The sequence below is a fragment of the Macaca nemestrina genome, chromosome 2 (genome assembly GCF_043159975.1).
Source record: "Macaca nemestrina isolate mMacNem1 chromosome 2, mMacNem.hap1, whole genome shotgun sequence".
Classification (NCBI taxonomy): Eukaryota; Metazoa; Chordata; class Mammalia; order Primates; family Cercopithecidae; genus Macaca; species Macaca nemestrina.
In genome coordinates this window covers 181,785,547-181,808,969 of record NC_092126.1, presented here as the reverse complement: position 1 = coordinate 181,808,969, position 23,423 = coordinate 181,785,547, and the positions used below count along the sequence as shown (strand labels likewise).

At 40.0% G+C, this 23,423-nt stretch overlaps 2 long non-coding RNA genes across 2 annotated transcripts; both read right to left on the bottom strand.

Annotated features, from left to right (window-relative positions):
• Positions 1-14,769: 14,769 nt before the first annotated feature.
• On the bottom strand, positions 14,770-15,450 carry LOC105477506 (uncharacterized). Its single transcript, XR_984732.2, has 2 exons — positions 15,192-15,450; positions 14,770-14,857 (listed from the first exon to the last, which is right to left on the bottom strand). It is a non-coding gene; the product is annotated as an uncharacterized lncRNA (long non-coding RNA).
• A 2,297-nt stretch (positions 15,451-17,747) lies between these two features.
• LOC139361807 (uncharacterized) lies at positions 17,748-18,182 on the bottom strand. The gene is made up of 2 exons (XR_011619452.1): positions 18,033-18,182; positions 17,748-17,834 (listed from the first exon to the last, which is right to left on the bottom strand). It is a non-coding gene; the product is annotated as an uncharacterized lncRNA (long non-coding RNA).
• Between the last annotated feature and the right edge of the window lie 5,241 nt (positions 18,183-23,423).

The window sequence follows — 23,423 nt, the reverse complement described above, 5'->3', positions numbered from 1 at the left end:
CTCCTAATGCTATCCCTCCCCCACCTCCCCATAATAGAAAGTGTATCCTTAAGTCTCCCAGTGAACTGCCCCATCTGAGGCACCATGGAGCTGAGATAAGCTGTTCCCACTGAGTCTTGTCCAAGCTACAGATTTAGGAGCAAAATAAGTGATTTTTGTTTTAAGCTACTAATTTTTGGAGTGGTGTGTTATGCAGCAATAGACAAACTGGTCTATCTTGTATACAGGTCATAGATCACAACGTTTTGATTTGTAAGTCCTATGCATGATCTTAGTTCCCTGTTTCAGAGATAGGAAACGAAAAATCCAGAGTGCCAGTAGATTTCAGGTATACTATTATTATGCTCATCTGGCTGGAGGAAGATGGTTTGGAGAAAAGACTCCCGGATCTGAAGTGAGGAGCCATGGGCTTGAGGTGGAATTTGGGCAAGAGGCCTAACCTCCCTGAGCCCAGTTTATTCTCCTGTTAAATGGTAATAATAATAACAGACCTATATTCATCTTTTTTCTTCCTCCATTCATTCACTTACTTAACAATGATTTATAGATTAACTGCAATGAACTGTGCAAGCAATAAACATGTAAAGATAAATATTACAAATTTCTTGTTTTCATGGAGTTCATAGCTTACTGGGAGACAGTAACATAATGAAGTTATTATTTCAAAACAGTTCAATAAGCACCATTATAGAAATAAGTATAGGGTTAAATTGTGACTAGAGGGGAGAGTAGTAAGTTCTGCCTTTGAGTGGTGGGGGCAGTTTCATAGAACAGGAGACACTAGATTAGTCTGTCCAAGGATGAGTTTGTGTCACCAAATAGACAAAGATCAAAGGGGCATTCCAGAGAAGAAAGATATATAAAGGCATAAATGTATAAGAAAGCATTATGTCTTCAGTCAACTCTAAAAATTTGAGGCCTGGAGGGTAAGAAACAAGATTAGAGCCAGGCAAGGAACAGATTTTGGAGAGCCTTTTGTACCATGGAAAAGAGTTTGGGTTTTCTGTAGGTGAAAGGGAACCTCCAAAGTAATTAAACTACAGAGGTAACAGGATTGGGCTGTAATTTAGACAGGTATGTAGTAGTGGAGAATGGACTTTGAGGGAGGCAGTGGAGACAGAGGAAAAAGAAAAACAGGATACTGGCTGGTCTGGCTGGCTGTTTAGGATGCTAATATAAAAATCCAGGTGAGAATTGATCAAGGCCTAAAGAAAGGCAGAGGCAAAAAGAAAAAGGGAGGATAAGTCAGGTCTGAGAGAGATTTAACAGACAGAATAGACAGAATTTCTGATGAGGCTTTAAACTGATGCAAGGATCAAACATAATAATATCTGCTCAAGTATAAAGTATGCACTCTACAAAGATGGGAAACAATTAATTAGTGATAGAATTTGTGATATAAAACATTTTACATATTACTCCAAAGAAAACATATCAGCAGTGTGTGCCTGATAAGGACATACATTTTCTCCAGTGTATCAAAAAACTACCTGTAACCTTAGTAGGAAGAATTGAAGCAATTAATATTTAAATTAACAATTACTTTCTGCTAAATCTTTAATCCAACTCCAGTGACTATAAAACACTAAACTTGGTGGAAATGGTGGACGTGAGATGTAGAGAAGTAAGAAGAAAGATGGAGAGGAAGGGGGTAATTAGCGTAGGACTCTAACAGATCCATGTCCCACACTCTATAAGGGTCTTCAATAGTGTGGACCTTTGCTACTTAGAATCTTCAAAGAGAAGTAATCTTTACTGTCCTCCTCAATGGCATTAAGGAAAAGCACCTTCTTAAGTCTCTCTCCATCATCTTCCCTCTAGGCAAAAGAGGGCTAACCACACTGGCTGAGAAGTGTTGCGTTGTTCATTCCCTACAAAAAGTAAGATCTGGAGGAGTTGATTACACATGTGAGTTGATTGCACATGGCAATATAAAAATGAGCAAGAACTTGCCTGTTCCTCATGGCTTCATTTACATACTGCCCCAGGGTCTAACTCAGGAAAAACCCAGGATTGACCACACCTTCAGATAGTATGAGTTTGTCAGGTAGTCAGTCCAACAAAGGAAAGAAGAAAGATATGTGCAAAAGACACAGAGATATGAAACAGAATTTTGTGTTGACTTATTTGCAAGAGTCTGAGACCTGGCATGGTGGGAAATGAGACGGGAGAGAGAGAGAACAAGGGTTAGATCTTGGAGGGCCTCAATGACTTTGAAGGAAATTGGGATGTAGGAGAGAAGAATCCACGGAAATAATTCAGTCGAGGAAGAACCAGGATCAGGTCGTAATTTAGAAAGATCTGAAGGCTGTGTGGAGGATGTTGTGGTCTACAGAAGCCTAGGAAGGTCAAGATTTCAAGTCCCTGTTTCCCCAGGAAAAACACATGGGACTGGATAAGGGTGTTTGCATTATAATGCTGTCCAGGTCTGGGTGTTCTTCTTCTTTTTTTTTTTTTCTTTTAATTGTACTTTAAGTGTAAATGTGCACAGCGTGCAGGTTCGTTACATAGGTATACATATGCCATGTTGGTTTGCTGTACCCATCAACTTATCATTTACATTACCTATTTCTCTTAACACTATCCCTCCCCTAGTCCCCTACCCCCAGCAGGCCCTGGTGTGTGATGTTCCCTGCCCTGTGTCCATGTGTTCTCATTGTTCAACTCCCACTTATGAGTGAGAACATGCACCGTTTGGTTTTCTGTCCTTGTGATATTTTGCTGAGAATAATGGTTTCCACCTTCATCCATGTCCCTGCAAAGGACATGAATGCATCCTTTTTTATGGCTGCAGAGTATTCCATGGTGTATATGTGCCACATTTTCTTAATCCAGTCTATCATTGATGGGCATTTGGGTTGGTTCCAAGTCTTTGCTATTGTGAATAGTGCTGCAATAAACATACATGTCATGTGTCTTTATAGCAGCATGATTTATAATCCTTTGAGTATATACCCAGTAATGGGATTGCTGGGTCAAATGGTATTTCTAGTTATAGATCCCTGAGGAATCGCCACACTGTCTTCCACAATGGTTGAACTAATTTACACTCCCACCAACAGTGTAAAAGTGTTCCTATTTCTCCACATTCTCTCAAGCATCTGTTGTTTCCTGACTTTTTAGTGATCGTCATGCTAACCGGCATGAGATGGTATCTCATTGTGGTTTTGATTTGGATTTCTCTGATGACCAGTGATGATGAGCATTTTTTCATGTGTCTGTTGGCTGCATAAATGTCTTCTTTTGAGAAGTATCTGTTCATACCCTTTGCCTACTTTTTGATGGGGTTATTTTTTTCTTGTAAATTTGTTTGAGTTCTTTGTATGTTCTGGATATTAGCCCTTTGTCAGATGGATAGATTGCTAAGATTTTCTCCCATTCTGTGAGTTGCCTGTTCACTCTGATGATAGTTTCTTTTGCTGTGCAGAAGCTCTTTAGTTTAATTAGATCCCATTTGTCAATTTTGGCTTTTGTTGCCATTGCTTTTGGTGTTTTAGTCATGAAGTCTTTGAACATGCCTATGTCCTGAATGGTATTGCAGGTCTGGGCATTCTTAACTCAAGGGATCCCTGAGTAAAAGTGATAGTGGGATCTTTATAGTGATCCCACTAACAGCAAGTCATGAGGTCTTCATTATCTTGCCATCATTTTAATCACAGATAAGTGTTCTTCATACTGGCCTTCCCTCTCATCTCTAGCCTGAAAACCATTGGTACTTGCCCCAGGTAGGAGGAGGAACAGAGAACAGAAGGTTTCTGTGGAGCTGCATTAATCACCAAGGAGAGGCAGCTGGCTCCAAGCCCACAGAGTGTGACCCAGGTAAGTTTAAAAGTGTGGCCGAAACCCAACAAACACTTCCCTGTAATTTTGCTCTCTCTACCCTTAGGTGAAAATGAGTCAAGCAAGGGAGTAGCCATAGCCAGGCAGAATGCTGGGACAGTCATGCTTCTTTACAGACAAGGAGGCCCCGTGGTCTTTATTAGGGAGAGAGGAAGATTTTCAAAGGGTTCTGGAATTTTCTGATTTTTCAATTGTTTTCCTATTCTTGTTTTTATTAATTTAATGTAATTTTTTTTTTTTTTTGAGACAGAGTCTTGCTCTGCTGCCTAGGCTGGAGAGCAGTGGTTCAATCATAGCTCACTATAACCTCAAACTCCTGGGCTTGAGCAATCCTCCTGCCTCAGCCTCCTGAATTAGCAGGTGCGTGCCACCACCCCTGGCTAATTATTATTATTATTTTTTGTAGAGATGGAGTCTTACTATGTTGCCTAGGGTCTTGAACTCCTGGCCTCAAGGGATCCTCTCACCTCGGCCTCCCAAAGTGTTGGGATTACAGGCATGAGCCATTGTGCCCAGCCTACTTTTCTATTTCTTTAGCTTTCTTTCTCATTTTGCTCTCTAGCACAGTAAATTTTCCCCTATTATTCAGAAAATCTGTCCCTGCGCTGAGTACTTAATAGATTCTTAAAATTTGCCAGTAAACTTATTTTAAAAGGTTAAATAGGAATGAGGAAGCAAAATTTAGATGAAGTAGATTTGTTAATCACTGGGGGTAGAAAGACAGTTTCAGTAATCTGTGTTGCTGCAATCATTGACTCTCTAGTCCAAAGGCATCTTGAAGACCAGTGCCTCTGACTTGATTTTCCCTACAATTCTAAGCAGCAGTTCCCCTGATGACCATGAGTACATATAGCATAGGCATCTCATTGCCTTTCTAAGCAGCCCCTCTGACAGCCAGAACTGAAATCTGCTTTTCATAATGGTCACCCACCACTCAGAATTCTACTCTCTTACATGAAATAACTTTTTACCATTTCCTTGTAGTAGAGTAGCAGAACAAATGATGACACTAAAATCACAAGCACAGCAACCAGTGCAGCAAAAGCTAGGATCAGTGCCACATGTTTTGCCATCATCACTTTTTTGATTGACTGCATTTGCTGTCCTTTGCAAACTGTTGCTCTGTCCCTCCTTCCCTTTAGCCCACTCTTCCAATATGTAAAATATGGAGAATCTGGTCTTTACTAAGAGCAGCATAAATGTAGTTCTTAAGTCATTCCCAACTTGGAGCACTGTATACTATACTATCCTGAGTTTCGGATTAAGGCCTGAGTTTTCCTGACTGGAATTTTGAAGGGAATTCTTTTTGTTGTTGTTTTTCCTGGTGAGACTCTGCAGCTTTGCTGAGAAGAACTGAGTGGAGAGGGAATATCCAATTTCTTGTCTCCTGGCAACATGAGATTTCCAGAATCTTCCACAATCACGAAAGGGTCAGATCTTTGAGACTTCATCCCTTTGTTATAAGGTGACTTAGTAACAACAGTTTGGTTGCAACTGAAGATGCAGTTTTGAAGTATTGTCTCTCTTTGTGGCCTCCCTTCCTCCCTCTCTAGAATGAGTGGGTAGGTGGGTGGATGTGTATGGCGAAAGATGGGAGGAAAAGGTGGACCAGGCAGTTGGAATTGTTTCTTAGTGTGGTCGGGTCTCGTAGCTTTTTATGGTTGTTTTGCTCCTATCCTCTAGGCCTCTTTTGGCCAACTCCTTCCTCACTTCTTCACCCTAAAGCCCCCAAAACCACAACCACAGTCAAATAATTAAACACATGAAACAAATAAAACTGCCTCTGTGTGAATATGTTTCTCCGGTCACGCCATCCCTGTGAGAGACGCCTCCCTTGTAAACAGTAACGGGCAGAATTTCTCTAGCAAGGCAGGCACACAACAGACTCTGCACCTTCAAGGCAGAAGCAGAAGGGAAGGCCAGTGCCTCTGGGTTAGGGCCTGTTGGTTCTTGGAAGCCAGGGTAGGGTGAGGTGAAGGCACTCCCAAGAATCCTGGCAAACTCTGTAGGCAGAGGAAGACAAAAATTTCCAGTGTTTGCAGCCAACAGGGCCACGTGCTCATTCAAGAAAATTTATGTCTTGGTTGGTTTCTATGGGCTTCTGGCTGGGTGAGGGTGAGAGAAATCTGCGGTAATTGCAGATCCGGCGTGACCGAAGATGAGCCAATTTTAAGCAACCTTCTAACGTAAACTTTTAAGGAGACCTTTAAAACTTCGAGCTTGGTGGTTCATGTCTGTAATCCCAGCACTTTGCGAGGCCGAGGTGGGAGAATTGCGTGAGGCCAGGAGAGTTTGAGAACAGTACAAACAACATAGTGAGACAGTCTCTATAAAACATAAAATTAGCCAGGTGTGTGGCACGCCTTAGTCCTAGCATCTTGGAAAGCTGAGGTGGGAGGATTGCTTGAGCCCAGGAGTGAGACATTACTGTACCACTGCACTCCAGCCTGAGCCACAGAGTGAGGCTCCGTCTCTAAAAGACAAAATACAAAAGATAAGAAAAAAACCCTGTCTCAGAATCCTAAAATCCAACTAAAGGGTTAAGTTATAAAAATGATAATTACGCATTTTGCAAATTTCCTGTCCTTCTAGTCCCAGCATGGAGTGACAAGGTTATTGCTGAGCACTAAGACTCAACTGAGAAGCCTTTGGAAAATGCTGTTATCTGGGACTTACCAAAGACCAGCTAAATCAGAAATACTACCAAGTGGGGTATTTATGTTCCTGTAAAAGTTCTCAGTGAACTTAATGGGCAGTGAGGGTTCAGCACCACTGCAATGAATAAACCAGTCTACGAAAGTCTTTCCAGAGGTTTACTCAGTTTTTTTTTTTTTTGTTTTTGAGACAGAGTCTCACTCTGTTGCCCAGGCTAGAGTGCAGTGGCGTGATCTCGGCTCACTGCAACTGCTGCCTCTCAGGTTCAAGCGATTCTCCTGCCTCAGCCTCCTGAGTAGCTGGGACTACAAGCACATGCCACCACACCTGGCTAATTTTTAATTTTTAGTAGAGATGGGGTTTCACCATGTTGGCCAGGCTTGTCTTGAACTCCTGATCTCAGGTGACTCCGTCTGTCTTGGCCTCCCGAAGTGGAAGTGCCGGGGTTACAGGCGTGAGCCACCTGCCCGGGGGTTTACTGAGTTTTAACATTGTGCTACATTGCTACATTTTGTGGCTAGAGATGATATGGGCCCTCAGGGAGAGGAACTAATGATAGCTGCTGGAGTCTGAGCACGGCTTAGTCTAAGGAAGGAAGAAAACCAAGAGAGAACAGAGTCAAGGACAGCAAAGGAGGAAGAAGAGGTTTTAAAGAGTATGGCCTGGTCAAAGGGGTCTGGTCCCACAATGCAATAACTTAAAATGTCTCCATATTGTACAACCGGTGGATTATTGGTGACCTTGGTGAGATCAGTTGCAGTGAGATTTCACTTGGCTGAGGAGATAAGGAAACAGAGATAAGTGTGGACTAAAATTTTCAGAATTCTGGCCGGGCACAGTGGCTCATGCCTATAATCCCAGCACTTTGAGAGGCTGAGGGGGGCGGTCGAATCACGAGGTCAGGAGTTCGAGATCAGTCTGACGAATGTGGTGAAATCCCATCTCTACTAAAAATACAAAAATTAGTCAGGCGTGATGGCACCTGCCTGTAATCCCAGCTACTCAAGAGGTTGAGACGGGAGAATTGCTTGAACCCAGGAGGCGGTAGTTGCAATGAGCCGAGATCGTGCCACTGCATTCCAGCCTGGGTAACAGAGCAATACTTTGTCTCAAAAAAAAAAAAAAAAAAAAAAAAGGTAATTTTAGAATTCCAGCTGAGAAGCAATGGAAAGTCTTAAAAGATGTCAAAAGACAGAATTACAATAAATTTAGTTTAAAAATCGAATTGGCTTTATTTGCAATTCTAGAATCAGCAACACCTCATTCTGAGGATTCCAATTTGCCAAGCAGAGGAGGTTGGCTTTATAGGCAGAAAACGGCTGAAGAGAGCGGAAATGAACAACAAAAAAACAGATTGGTTGTTTCATAGTGACTTTCCTTATAGGGTTAAAACAGAGGGGACTTCCCTATTACACTGACTCAGGTTGACTGGAATCTCCTGATTTTTAGAAAATGAGCTCATTTCAAAGTTCACTTTGATTATGTGGCACTTAGCACGAGTGACTTCATTTTGGTTTGGTCTGGCCTGCCAGGGCCTAGTGCGGGAGGCTGGCCCAAAACACTAGCCTCCCATAAACTTTAACAAAAGGGATACAGGATTCAGGAGTTTTAATTTTTTTATTTTTTATTTATTAAATAATGGGTTAGATCTGAGTGTGTGTGTGTGTGTGTGTGTGTGTGTGTGTGTATGCTAAGGGGAGGGGAATGGATGAAAATATAGGAGGCTAGAAGGAGTAACAGTGAAACACGGCTCCTGAAAATGCATAGGAATGGAAGTAGTAGCCTTGGACAGGAAGGAAGAAGAGACTCCACGGTCACTGTAACAGAGAGGAAGAAGGAGCCACTGGTGTGGATGCAAAATGTTTAGGCAGGGGCGTGGGTAGGAATGTGAGGACCTGTTTGCCTCATGGCCTCTAATTTGCTGTGAAGTGCAGGTAAGATTGGTTGCAGGGTTTCTTAGTGAAGCCATTGCCCTCTGAGGCCTCTGGAACCATTGAGATAGAGTGAGGCCACAGTTGAGCACACCCTCCTTTCTCACTCCCTCCTGACACATGGAAGAGGGGACAGGTGCTATGTCTGCTGGGAACTGAGGTGCGGGCTGTATGGGAGACAGTTGGTTCTGTTTGTGTGGCTTTCTCCATCTCACATCACTCCTTACCTCCACTCTCATGCATTCCCCTGCCTCCTGCAGACTGCAGAGCCCTTCTGTTTTCTCTCTTCATTGTTCCTTCTTTCCTTCCATCGCGTCGGAATTTCAGCCTTTGACTGGCCACCACTGCTGCTGTCCTTAAGTGTCTTTGCCTTTTGTTATGAATGCTGCAAGTCTGAGAATGTATCACTATTGATAGGTAACCAGAGGGCTCTTTTCCTTCCACAAGGCTTGCTGGTAAAGAAAGTGTGTTGGAAGTCATTATGTATCATTCGAAACCTTTTTAGCCTTCTCAAAAATAAAAGGCCAAATTCAATGATGAGTATAAATAAATAATGAAGGGCTGGGTTTCTGGGCCAGTGAACTTTCATCTTCATCTTGCTGTTTCTGTTCTTCACTTCTCCAAGCTCAAGCCTGGGAAATGTGTGAAGACTATCAAAGATGAATTCAAAATACAGTGTGCAACAACTACCGAAGGGCAACTTAATATCAATTTTCCTCTCAATGAGCCACAGGTCTGGCTTACTTGGTTTAACATGCTTCTAGAATCAGGCAGTCTTTGGACTCAGTTCTGCAGTTTCTGGTTGGCGTGATGATTCATCTAATGGATAAATTGAGAACACTAAAAAATCTTTAATTGTGGTAAAATGAACATAAAATTTACATCTTAACCATTTTCAGCGTACGGTTCAGAAGTGGTAGGTGTATTTGCTTTTTTTTCCTTACATGAATACATAAGTAGCATATTTTGTGTGTGTGTGTGCAACCAATCTCTAGAATTCTTTTCATCTGTAAAACTGAAACTTTGTATCCATTAGACAACTCCCAATTTCTCCCTCCCCCCAGCTCCTAGCAGCCACCATGTACTTTCTGTCTGTATTAGTTTGATGATTCTTCGTGACATATATGAGTGGAATTGTACAGTATTTGTCTTTTTGTGACTGGATGATTTCACTTAGCATAGTGGCCTTAAGGTTCTTCCATGTTGTAGCATGTGTCAAAATCTTCTTCCTTTTTAAGGCTGAATAATATTCCACTGGATGTAGATGCCATATTTTGTTTATCCATTCATCTGTTGATGAACACTGGGGTTGCTTCCTACCTTTTGGCTATTATGAATAATGCTGCTATGAACATGGATGTACAAGTAGCTGTATGAGTTTCTGCTTTCAATTCTTTTGGGTGTCTACCCAGAGCTGGAATTGCTAGATCGTATGGTAACACTTTTTAATTTTTTAAGGAACTGCCATACTGTTTTCGGTAGTGGTTGCACCATTTTACATTCCTACCAGCGGTACACAAGGGTTTCAATTTCTTCACAGCCACACCAATACTTTTCTATTTTTTTGATAGTAGCCATCCTAATGGGCAGCATCTTGGGGTTTTGATGAACATTTGTCTGATACTTAGTGATATTAAACTTCTTTTCATGTGCTTATTTGCTATTAGTATATCTTCTTTGAAGAAATGTCTATTCAAGTCATTTGCTTATTTTTAAAGTCAGGTTTTTGTTGTTGAGATTGATTTTAAGATTTTTACAGTAAGTATTTAGAGCAATATTGTAGGGTCTTATTAAGTCCAAGGCTTTTTATTTTTCTCCAGTGACTCTGCCACAGTCCCTGTTGTAAAATACAGTGGCTCTTCTTGGTAAATTCCAATTTTCAGTAGCATTAAATGTGGCTGTACTCAGTTCTTTATTTTTAACTCATAATATTTGGGTCAGCATTTTAAGATAAAGCAGATACTGTGTCTTTTGCCATAGCAAACAGGAAGGTATCTATTATTTTCTTTGCTGATGACATGGTCCTTCACTGAATGGTTGGTTTCTACCAGGAGGAATAGCTCAGTGTCAAGTATGCCATTTTTAGAATGTACTCCTGTTTAATAAGCTTTATTAAACAGATAGGTAAGTATAATTATATTTCAGGGGCGGTGCTGTGTGTTTTGGGACCAACGTCACCCATCGGAGCCATGGAGATTCAATTCTGCTTCAAATTAATAGCTCCACAGGATCCACTTGAAAGTTCTTAAGTGGTGGGTACAGATGGAGACTAACTTCTATCCCAACAATCCTTCAGGCCAGGTGTATCTCTTATGTGCTGTAGGTGCAGAAATTTAGGGCTTCACCATACTTGTTAGTGTCTTGGAGATATATCCAAAGCTGCTTTGTAGAAAAAAGTCTTATTTACCTGTAGATTTTCTTAGCCTACTCTATGTTTAAGGCCATACTCCTGGGCAAGAGCATAAAACGGACTCTACTTTTCTTAAGTGTCTACATGTCAGGTGTTTCAGCCCAATACTTTCCTTTCAATAAGGTATGCACATTATGAACTCATTAGTAAACATAATTTTGGATTGTCTTCTGTGGAAAACTTGTTAAAGCCCGTATGGGAAAAATGACATGTCAGAAATACAGCCAAAGAGAGATGCTAAACACTCATTTTTCAGCTTCTCTGAGCTCCTTCTTGGTATTGAGTTGCTATACCCTAAACTCAGTTCTGCAGTATATTACTGCTTTGGCTCCACAGAAAATTCTGTGTCCAAGTTAAGACCTAAGAACATACCCTCAAATTTTACGGAGGCTCTCTCTAATATTTGAAACACTTGGGACTTGTTTTTCTTTATTCAATAGAAGTCAGAAGCAGAGAAAAAGTTGTTTCTGAAAAAAGTTGCTATAGTTTGAAGTTTCCCTCAAAAGTTCATGTGATGAAAACTTAATACCCAATGCAACAGTGTTGAGAGGGAGGTAAGGCTCAATAAGAGGGCTCCAACCAATGGATTAATGTCATTTTTAAAAGAGAGAGTTAGTTATCACAAAGCAGGTTGTTATAAAGTGAGTCCAGCCTTTGATGCCTCTCTGTCTCACATGATTACTTCTGTCTTCTTCCCTTTCGCCACCATGAGATGACCCTTTCCAGACACTATGTTCTTAGACTTCCCAGCCTTTACAACCATGAGCTAAATAAACTTCTGTTCTTTATAAATTACCCAGTCTGTGGTGTTCTGTTATAGCAGCAGGAAACAGATAAGAAAAAATTTGTTTTTTATTTTTAATTTTAATTTTTTTTGAGACAGGGTCTCACTTTTTCACATAAGCTGGAGTGAAGTGGCATGAACAGAGCTCACTGCAGCCGCAACCACCTAGGCCCAAGCAACCCTCCTGCCTCAGCCCCCAGTTAGCTGGGATCACGGGCGCATGCCACCATGCCCAGATAACTTTTGTATTTTTGGAGAGATGGGGTTTTGCCATGTTGCTCAGGCTTGTCTCAAACTCCTGAGCTCAGGCAATTTGCCCTCCTCAGCCTCCCAAAGTGCTGCGATTATAGGCATGAGCCACTGCACCCAACCAAAGACAAAAATGAAGCTTTTTTCTTTTTTAAATTTTATTTACATAGGTTTTTGGGGGAACAGGTGATATTTGGTTACATGAGTAAGTTCTTTAGTGGCAATTTGTGAGATTTTTGGTGCACCCATCTCCAGAGCACTATACACTAAACCCAACTTGTAGTATTTTATCCCTTACCCCCTTCCCACTCTTAACCCTGAGTCCCCAAAGTCCACTGTGTCATTCTTGTGCCTTTGCATCCTCATGGCTTGGCTCCCACTTATGAGTGAGAACATACAAATTTAGCTTTTTTTTTTTTAAAAAAAAAAATTCAGATGGGGTCTCACTATGTTACCTCGGCTGGTCTCAAATTCCTGAGCTCAAACTATCCTGGTCTTGGATTCCTGAGCTCAAATTGTCCTACTGCCTTAGCCTCCTAAGTAGCTGGGATTACAAGAATGCTTTTATCTTTCTTTTTAATGTTTTTAAACAAAAATAATGTTATATAGCCTCATGAATGTCTTTGTCTTTTTTGCCTTGGCTGTCAGAAAATTAGTTTTCAATTCAATCATTCTTTTAAATCTAATTTTGTTTGATGTTAGTATTTGCTGACTTTACTTTTTATTTGATGTATGTATTCTTTTTAATAGCTTTATTGAGGTATAATTTATACATCAGAAAAATCTCCCATTTGAACTGTACAATTCAATCATTTTTAGTAAATTTACAGAGTTATGCTGCTATCATCACAACCCAATTTTAGAATATTTTCATCATCCTGAAAAGATCCCTTTTCCCAGCCCCAGTCAACCATTAATCTACTACTTTCTGTCTCTATGGATTTACCTAATCTGGTCATTTCATGTAAACAAAATCACACCAGAGTCAAACCATTTGTGGCTGACTTCCACTGCTGAGCATAACAATTTCAAGGAAAATCTATGTAATAGCATGTATCATTTACATGATATCTTTTGAGTGCAAAACTTAAAAAATTTTGATAAATTCCAATGAATTTTGATTCATTTTTAATTAATTTTTTGTGTATGATGTGAGATAAGGGTTTGAATTCATTCTTGTCTTTCAGTATAGGTACTCCTTGATTTATGATGGGGTTACCTTTCAATAAACTCATTGTAAGTCAAAAATATTATAAATGGAAAATGCATTTAATACTGTGATAAACCAATTGTAAAGCCAAAACTTGTAAACCAGGGGTTATCTGTACTTCATTCCTTTTTATTGCTGAATAACAGTCCCTTGTATGGATATACCACACTTTGTTTATCCATTCACCAGTTGATGGACATTTGGATTTTTTTAAAGGTTTTGACTATTGTATTAGTCAATTTCCACACTGCTAAAAATAACCACCTGAGACTGGGTTAATTGATAAAGAAAAGAGGTTTAATTGACTCACAGTACCACATGGCTGGGGAGGCCTCAGGAAACTTACAATCATGGCAGAAGGCAAAAGGAAAGTAAGGCATGTCTTACATGGTGGCAGGAGAGAGTGAAGGAAAGGAAAGTAAGGCATGTCTCACTATCATGAGAACAGCGTGGGGAAAATCTGCTCCCATGATCCAATTACCTCCCACCAGGTCCCTCTCCTGATGTGTGGGATTACAATTCGACATGAGATTTGAGTGGGGACACAGAGCCAAACCATATCAGCTATTATGAGTAATCTTCTATGAGCATTCACATACAAGTTTCTGTGTGGATGCACATTTTTATTTCTTTTGAGTACATACCTAGAAGAAGAATTGCTGGATCTTATGGTTAATTTATGTTTAACTTTTAAACTGTTTTCCAAAGTCACTGTACCATTTTACATATCCTGCAGCGATGTATGAAGGTTTCAGTTTTTCTATGTCTGTACCAACACTTGCTATTGCCTGCCTTTTGGATTATAGTCATTTTAATGGGCGTGCAGTGGTATCTTACTTTGGCTTTACCTTGCCTTTCACAGCTGGGTACAATAGCTCATGCATGTAATCCTAGCATTTTGGGAGGCTGAGGCAGGCAGATCATTTGAGCCTAGGAGCTTGAGACCAGCCTGGGCAAGGTGGTGAAACCCCGTCTCTACAAAAAATACAAAAATTAGCCAGGCATAGTGGCATGCACCTGTAGTTCCAGCTACTCAGGAAGCTGAGGTGGCAGGATCGCTTGACTCCACTTGAGGCTGGAGTGAGCCGTGATAGTGTCACTGCACTCCAGCCCAGGTGACAGAGTGAGACCTTGTCTCAAAAAAAAAAAAAAAAAAAAAGAAAAAGAGAGTTTGCATTTCCCTATAACAAATGATATTAAGCATCTTTCTTGTGTTTATTGGCCATTCCGATATCTTCTTTAGTAAAATGTTTATTCAAATGTTTTGTTCACTTTAAAAATTGAGTTTTCTTTACATATTCTGGATACAAGTCCCTTATCAGATACATGACTTACAAATATTTTTCTCCCCGTACGTGACTTGCCTTTTAATTTTCTTAATGGTATCTTTTGAAGTACCAAAGTTAAAAAATTTTGATAAATTCCAATGAATTTTGATTCATTTTGAATTAATTTTTTGTTTATGATGTGAAATAAGGGTTTGAATTCATCCTTGTCCTTCTAGATATCTAATTATTGCAGCACCATGTATTGAAAAGATGGCTTGTCTTTTGCTGGCTTCACTTTTATTTTTTTGTCCTTTTAAAGAAATGGTGAAGTAGGCAGAAAGAATTTATGAACAAAAATGAAGATGCTCTCTGTGTTGAATTTCTAAATGCTTACATGAGAGAATGAGCATCAGACTGGTGTGTTAAGAATAATTTGAACCACAATTTTATTTTGTTTCCTTCATCTTCCCCATTCCCTCCCCAACCCTGTAGTTAACATCTGCTTCTCTCCTGTAAGAGGAAGTGAAAGATTTAGGTCAGGCCCCAAACCAAACTATCTTTACTGCACTCTTCCCTTTTAAGAAAAATAAAACCACCCTGCTGGGTCCGTTTAGCACTAAATTACCCTATATCAACGGTTCTATTGTGATTTTTGGAAGTTGGCCTTCCCCCGGAAGCAGAACTGCTGTTGCTGGGACTGGGTGTTATGAAATCAATCTAGATGGTCACTTTGAAGGATGCTGACAGGAGTCAAGAGAGACCATCCTTCAAGTATCACAGGACTTTCCCTTATATTTGCTTTACAGTTGAATTTCTTACAAGAAATATCTTAGAGAAATATTACCAGAACTGGAGATCTTCCACATTCAGATCCCACATGTATCTGTGGTGCTGGGCAGAGGTAACCCCAAATAAGAATAGGTTCAGTTGACTGATACAAGGTAGCAAGACTGGCATCCTTGGGGAAGTCAGCCTCTAGAAAGATGTTATCCATCCTGCTATCTTAAGTCATTATAAAGAACAGGATGATTGCATATTCCTTTACAGATAGGTACTGGGTTCCTCTCTTTTATGGAGCTAACCTAGCACCTATAATCAGGATACCTTTCTACTCTGGCTTTGCCAAATATCCCTCACAATCAGGGCTGTGGCATCATAATGATAAAAATCATAGCTAATATGCATATGCACTTATTATATACCAGCAACTCTTTTCCTGTCTTACATGTATTAACTCATATAACTGTGCCTTGGGTATATATATTAAAATGAATTATTGAGAGAAGTAGTATTTATAACCCAGTTTTATAGAAGCAATTGACATGTTATTTGGACTGTATGGGGAACTCCATCTCTTAAAAGAGCTTTGAGACCAGAAGGAAAGGCCTGAGACAGTACTTGAGGGGTAAAGTTGAACAGAAGGGTCGTTTTTTAGCGTCTCATATTCTTTCATCTCTAGAACTCATTCAAGACAAAAGTTATGGGGAGAAAACACTGATATTCATTTCCTGGCTTTGGTTAGACATATTCTTTTAGAATCCTTCGTCAAGGGCCTCCAGAATCCCTGTCATCCCTCCTATCCAGGCATTCACCTTAGTGCCTGCTTTCCTTGGTGTGGCATGGATCCATTTCCCAGCTATCTAGGTTTGTCCTTGGCAGGTTGGGGTCCCCTTGATGCTTTCCTGTCCTGTCTTTCAACGTGACAGCTGTTTGCTAGAAGGGGAGCAGTTTCAGCATTAAGGGCGAGGTCCTCTAACGTTTTAACTCACTGCTGGCCCAAACAAAAAATTTCACCAAGTTTAAGACTTTAGTAATATACAAACATTTTGACTTCTTTTAGGCTATTAGCTGGTTTGTTCCATTTTAGTATAAGATTCAGAAGCTAGTTTCTGGGAGAAAACAAAAGGAGAAGGGAGAGGCTGAGGGCAAAGGGTGTCTGAAACAAGAAGAGCTGAAAACGAAGGAAAGATTGGAAAGCCTTCGTCTACATCAAAATTTTGCTGAGGTCTTTCCCTGACAGAAAGGCTAATAAGAGATGCAGGTAGGTCCTTCACTGCTGCCCCCAGATCACACCAATGTTATTAACTATGGTCTCCTACAAACCGTGTACCCACCTTTGTTGTCTAACACAGGAGAATGACTCAAATGAGGTGAATATCCAGACCCATAAAAGTCAGGCTATTGCAAATGGAGGAAGGCAACTTGTTTTAGACAGGTGCTTCCAGAGAAGATATACTTTAGATGGCAATCTCCTCACTGATGCATGAAGACAGACCCTGCCAAGCTGGGTATAGGATCAAGATGGTCTTAAATTTCTCCTCAGCTTGACTAAACTTTACACAGGCTTATTCCCGAGTATAGGCCCTTGACCTCTCTTTTTCTGTACTTCATTTTTTCTTTCTTTTTTTCCCCCTTTTTCATAGAACTGTAGTTCAGAAGGAAGAATATTTGCTTTAGAAAGCTTGCAATTGTAAATTCTTTGGCCCTTTGAGAGGTAAATCCTCTCCCAACCTCTTGCCAGTTTTATAACCCAGGAATGTCTTTCACAAGGACCTGGGAGCCATCACTTTGCAATGTAATTATCAAGAAAGACAGCTCCCCTATTTCCCAGTCTCTGGGGGACCATGGGAGCCTAGCTTAATAAGTGAACAAGCACCAGCTAGCAAACACAGATGGCCTATTTCCACTGGCCAGTGCTAATGTCCTCTAGCACTTTTCTATTTGTTCACTCCAGTGCTTAAAAATTCTCCCTCTTTTTGTTTTAAAAAATTCAAGTTTCATCATTCTCCCCTATTGCAATAGACTTGACTCCTATGGCCGTAAGTATTGAATAAAGTCTTTCTTGCCTGTTTAGCTCTAAGTCGTGCAATTTTTCTTTGACATACAGAAGCTTGCACAGTATTTTATCTAAACCAACTCCAAATGAGTTTGAAAAGCCATTAACCCAGAACATAGGATAACTTTATCATGGTACACTGTTATTTGGACTAATTTTTGGGGGGGATTCTGACACATAAAACATTTTGCATAATATCGCCTTTAATAAGTCCAAAACCAAAACCAGAATGCTTCTCATCTTTCTTTGTCATGAGATATACCAGATATCCAAACACACACACACAATTTTATACACACACACACACACACACACACACACACACACATACACGGTAGCTATTTTTTTTTTGTAGGCCTACTATAAGCTAGGCACTGTGTACTTTCTATACATAGTACTTTATATACATTTCCTCAGTTAATTCTTATGGCATCTCTCTGATTAGGGCTCATTATTCATTTTACAGATGAGGAAGCAGGGGCTCAGAGAGGTTAAGTAATCACCTTAAATCACAGCTGGTACATGTCAGAAGTGTGATATTAATTCAGTCAGTCAGTCTATAAATCATAGCATCATGCTTTTAATGGTTGTTTTTCAAGGATTCACTGGCCTACCTTGTTAGGATTCTGGCCCAGAGAGAAATCTGTATTTCTAAAGGGATTAAAGATGAGCTTCTGTCAAGTTTTGCTTCTGTCTTACCTCCTGGAGGCATTGTACTATTTCCCTGTGTAAAGATTTTACTATTCCTTGGAGGACTTCTTCCCAAAGTATGTCCCCCCTACCCACTCCCGCCCCAGTTTTCTCTGTATCCGTGTATCCCACCCTTGTTTTCTCTGTATGCTGTGTGACCTGGTCCAGTCTCTTGGAACATCCATTCTGATCTTGGTTTCAGGGTTGCTCTGACAAGAACAGCTGGGGATCTCCCCTGGTGCTTCCAGCATTCGGTATGTACTTCCTCAGTAGACCTTGAAGATGGTAGCAATTTCCTCTCTGACTCATGCATAGGTGGAGATTCCAACATTTTCTTTGTCATTCTCTCGATCATCTGTCCTCTCAGCAGCACTTGGGTGATGACTAGGGCTCAAATAATACACTATGATGTCACCAGCTCACAACTGATGACATCACAAGGCACAATAATAACAAAAGCCTCAGGAAGCAGGCAGAGCAATGGCTTCTATGTATTTCAACGTATCAGCAATGCCAGAGAAAACAACCCCTGTTTAGAACCCTAAGTCTTTCTAGCTTCCAAGGTTTTCCTCTGAGAAGGAAACTTGCCAGTACTGACTACCTTCATTAAGGAGCTGTGGAAAACACTCCGTGGTTTATGAACCTGGGATGCTTGAATTCAGGGGAGCAATGATGACGGCACTAAGATTCTCTGCTTCCAATTTTTCTCCTTTCTTCTGTTGGATGGTTCCCTCTCACTAGGCCTCCAGCACATGCAGCCCTTGCCTTGGATTAATCTAAGAATTTTACTTCTGTTTATTACTGATACCACATTTAGATAATTTTCAGTGTTGATGAGGCATTTTGTGGAAATCAACATATATTGTCATAGACAAGAGAAATTAAAATTGTTTAAAAGAATACTTTTCTCTAGCTATAAGCACTTTGTCGAAAATTTGGAAATTGGGAAATACAGAAACAAAAAAGTTATGCACAATCCCATTAACCCAGAAACACCCATTGCTAACAGTTTTTTTTTTTTTTAATCGTTCAGTCTTTTATTCTGAAGCTCTTTTGTTTTCAAATGAAAAGATATGGCCCCTAACCCCTAAAACTTACAACATCAAGGGCAACACAAATGAGAAAAATTAAGACAAAATGAGATGGAAAACCCAATAACATGTGGAATATTGGTGATAATAGAACTTCAATCCTTCTGTTAACATATCTACTCAATTTTTATTTTAAAATGAGAAAATTCTAAAAATCCGTATAGTCAATTTGGAAAACAGATGAGTCTCTCAAGCTCTCAGTGGACAAGCTACGGCTAATAAGTGGCTACAGAACAATTAATGGATAAGCATAATGAATAAGTTTGGGGTTGATTCAGAAAAGAAGTATGAGATGACTTAGTAAACACTGCATTTTTGATAGGCTCCCTGGCTTGTAAACGTGCCATTGAGACACGTATTGCCTGGACTCAGTCACATCCTGTCTCATTTACCACTTATTATATATCCGTAGGCAAGTTAGTTAACCTCTCTGTTTTCTCATCTGTAACGTAGGGAAAACAGGTTGTTGTGACTATTAATTGAGATAATTCCTCTAACATGTCTAATGTAGTCCCTGATGTGCGATAAATGCTCAAGAAATGCTGAATATGATTAGAGGTAGTAGAAGGTAGTGGGTAGGAGAACAAGCTCTGGTCAGACTGCTTTGCCACCCTTGTGGCATTTTTTCTACTGGGTTGTAAGACTGGATCGTCAACAATGATGTGAATTTGAAAATGAACCCGTTTTGTCTTTGAATTGCTTTAAGGTGAATTATCAATGAAAGAAAGCACTCAGAAAATGCTTCTTGGAAGTCCAGGTTTTTCTTTTCTTTCTTTCTTTGTTTTTCTTTTTCTTTGAGATGGAATCTCTGTTGCTCAGGTTGGAGTGCAGTGGTACGATTTTGGCTTACTGCAGCCTCTGCCTCCTGGGTTCAAGTGATTCTCCTGCCTCAGCCTCCCAAGTAGCGAGGATTACAGGTGTGTGCCACCACGCCTGGCTAATTTTTGTATTTTTAGTAGAGATGGGGTTTCACTATGGCTGGTCTTGAACTCCTGACATCAGGTGATCTGCCCACCTCAGCCTCCCAAAGTCCTGGGATTACAGGCGTAAGCTGCTGTGCCTGGCCAGTCCATTTTTCTAATGAAGACTTTTTTCATCATTATAGACTCTTAGAGAGTAGCAGTTATTTACTTTTAACGAATCCACACACAGTTTCACCATTAGGATGGTAAAACCAAAAGCTGAAAAAGCAATTCTTGACTTTAGAAAATGTACTGTTGAATACATTTGGAGTCCATTATAACTTGACCTCTTGTAGAGCTCAGAGCTGCCCACTATGAACCAGTTATTGGTGGAAGGATGGACAGAGAGAAAGAGTCAGAGAGAACCTGAATATATGTTACACTGTGATACTTGTGGAGAAGGCAAAACCTTTTTTTTTTTTTTTTGATTATACTTTAAGTTCTGGGATACATGTGCAGAACATGCAGGTTTGTTATATAGGTATACATGTGCCATGGTGGTTTGCTGCACCCATCAACCCGTCATCTACATTAGGTATTTCTCCTAATGCTATACCTCCCCTAATTGGCCCCCCCCCACCCCCTGACAGCCCCCAGTGTGTGATGTTCCCCTCCCTGTGTCCGTGTGTTCTCATTGTTCAACTTGCACTTATGAGTAAGAACACATGGTTTTTGTGTTAGTTTGCTGAGAATGATGGCAGCGGCATCCATGTCCCTGCAAAGGACATGAACTCATCCTTTTTTGTGACTGCATAGTATTCCATGGTGTATATGTGCCACGTTTTCTTTATCCAGGCTATTACTGATGAACATTTGGGTTAGTTCCAAGTCTTTGCTATTGTGAATAGTGCTGCAATAAACATACATGTGCATGTGTCTTTATAGTAGAATGCTTTGTAATCCTTTGGGTATATACCCAGTAATGGGATTGCTGGGTCAAATGGTATTTCTGGTTCTAGACCCTTGAAGAATAGCCACGCTTTCTTCCAAAAACGTTTTTTAAAAAAAATTATACTTTAAGTTTTGGGGTACATGTGCAGAAGGTGCAGGTTTGTTACATAGGTATACACATGCCATGGTGGTTTGCTGCACCCATCAACCCATCATCTACATTAGGTATTTCTCCTAATGCTATCTCTCCCCTAACCACCAACCCCCCAACAGGCCTCAGTGTGTGATGTTCCCCTCCCTGTGTCCATGTGTTCTCGTTGTTCAACTCCCACTTATGAGTGAGAATGTGCAGTATTTGGTTTTCCATTCTTGGGTTAGTTTGCTGAGAATAATGGTTTCCAGCTTCATCCATGTCCCTGCAAAGGACATGAACTCACCATTTTTTACAGCTGTATAGTATTCTATGGTGTATATGTGCCACATTTTCTTTATCCAGTCTGTCATTGATGGTCATTTGGGTTGGTTTCAAGGCTTTGCTATTGTGAATAGTGCCGCATTAAACATACGTGTGCATGTGTCTTTATAGTAGAATGATTTATAATCCTTTGGGTATATACCCAGTAATGCGATTGCTGGGTCAAATGGTATTTCTAGTTCCAGATCCTGGAGGAATCGCCACACTGTCTTCCACAATGGTTGAACTAATTTATACTCTCACCAACAGTGTAAAAGCATTCCATTTCTCCACATCCTCTCCAGCATCTGTTGTTTCCTGACTTTTTAATAATTGCCATTCTACCTGGCATGAGATGGTATCTCATTGTGGCTATGATTTGCATTTCTCTAATGACCAGTGATGATGAGCTCTTTTTCATATGTTTGTTGGCTACATAAATGTCTTCTTTTGAGAGGTGTCTGTTCATATCCTTCGCACATGTTTTGATGTTTTTTTTTTTTCTTGTAAATTTGTTGAAGTTCTTTGTAGATTCTGGATATCAACTGTTTGTCAGATGGATAGATTGCAAAAAATTTTTCCCATTTTGTAGGTTACCTGTTCACTCTGATGATAGTTTCTTTTGCTGTGCAGAAATTCTTTAGTTTAATTAGATCCCCTTTGTCAATTTTGGCTTGTGTTGCCATTGTTTTTGGTGTTTTAGGCATGAAGTCTTTGAACATGCCTATGTCCTGAATGGTATTCCCTAAGTTTTCTTCTAGGGTTTTTATGGTTTTAGGCCTTACTTTCAAGTCTTTAATCCATCTTGAGTTATCTTTTGTATAAGGTGTAATGAAGGGGTCCAGTTTCAGTTTTCTGCATATGGTTAGCCAGTTTTCCCAATGCCATTTATTAAATAGGGAATCCTTTTGCCATTGCTTGTTTTTGTCGGGTTTGTCAAAGATCAGATGGTTGTAGATGTGTGGTATTATTTCTGAGGCTTCTATTCTGTTTTGGTACCAATACCATGCTGTTTTGGTTACTGTAGCATTGTAGTATAGCTTGAAGTCAGGTAACATGATGCCTCCAGCTTTGTTCTTTTTGCTTAGGATTGTCTTGGCTATATGGGCTCTTTTTTGGTTCCATATGAAATTTAAAGTAGTTTTTTTTCCAATTCTGTGAAGAAAGTCAATGGTAGCTTGATGGGGATAGCATTGAATCTATACAATACTTTGGGCAGTATGGCCATTTTCATGATATTGATTCTTCCTATCCGTGAGCATGGAATGTTTTTCCATTTATTTGTGTCCTCTCTTATTTCCTTGAGCAGTGGTGTGTAGTTCTCCATGAAGAGGTCCTTTACATCCATTGTAAGTTGTATTCCTAGGTATTTTATTCTCTTTGTACCAACTGTGAATGGGAATTCATTCATGATTTGGCTCTCTGTTTGTCTGTTATTGGTGTATAGAAATGCTTGTGCTTTTTGCACATTGATTTTGTATCTTGAGACTTTGCTGAAGTTGCTTATCAGCTTAAGGAGATTTTGGGCTGAGATGATGGGGTTTTCTAAATATACAATCATGTCATCTGCAAACAGAGACAATTTGACTTCCTCTCTTCCTATTTGAATACCCTTTCCCTCTAAACACTGCTTCAAATATATACCAGAGATTCTGCTACATTGTGTCTTTGCTTTCATTGGTTTCAAAGAACATCTTTATTTCTGCCTTCATTTTGTTATTTACCCAGTAGTCATTCAGGAGCAGGTTGTTCAGTTTCCATGTAGTTGTGCAGTTTTGAGTCAGTTTCTTAATCCTGAGTTCTAATTTAATTGCACTGTGGTCTGAGAGACTGTTATGATTTCCATTCTTTAGCCTTTGCTGAGGAGTGTTTTAGTTCCAATATACGGTCAATTTTAGAACAAGTGCGATGAGGTGCTGAGAAGAATGTATATTCTGTTGATTTGGGGTGGAGAGTTCTGTAGATGTCTGTTAGGTCTTCTTGGTCCAGAGCTGAGTTCATGTCCTGAATATCCTTCTTAATTTTCTGTCTTGTTGATCTGTCTAATATTGAAAAGGGGGTGTTAAAATCTCCCACCATTATTGTGTAGGAGTCTAAGTCTCTTTGTAGGTTTCTAAGAACTTGATTTATGAATTTGGATGCTCCTGTAATG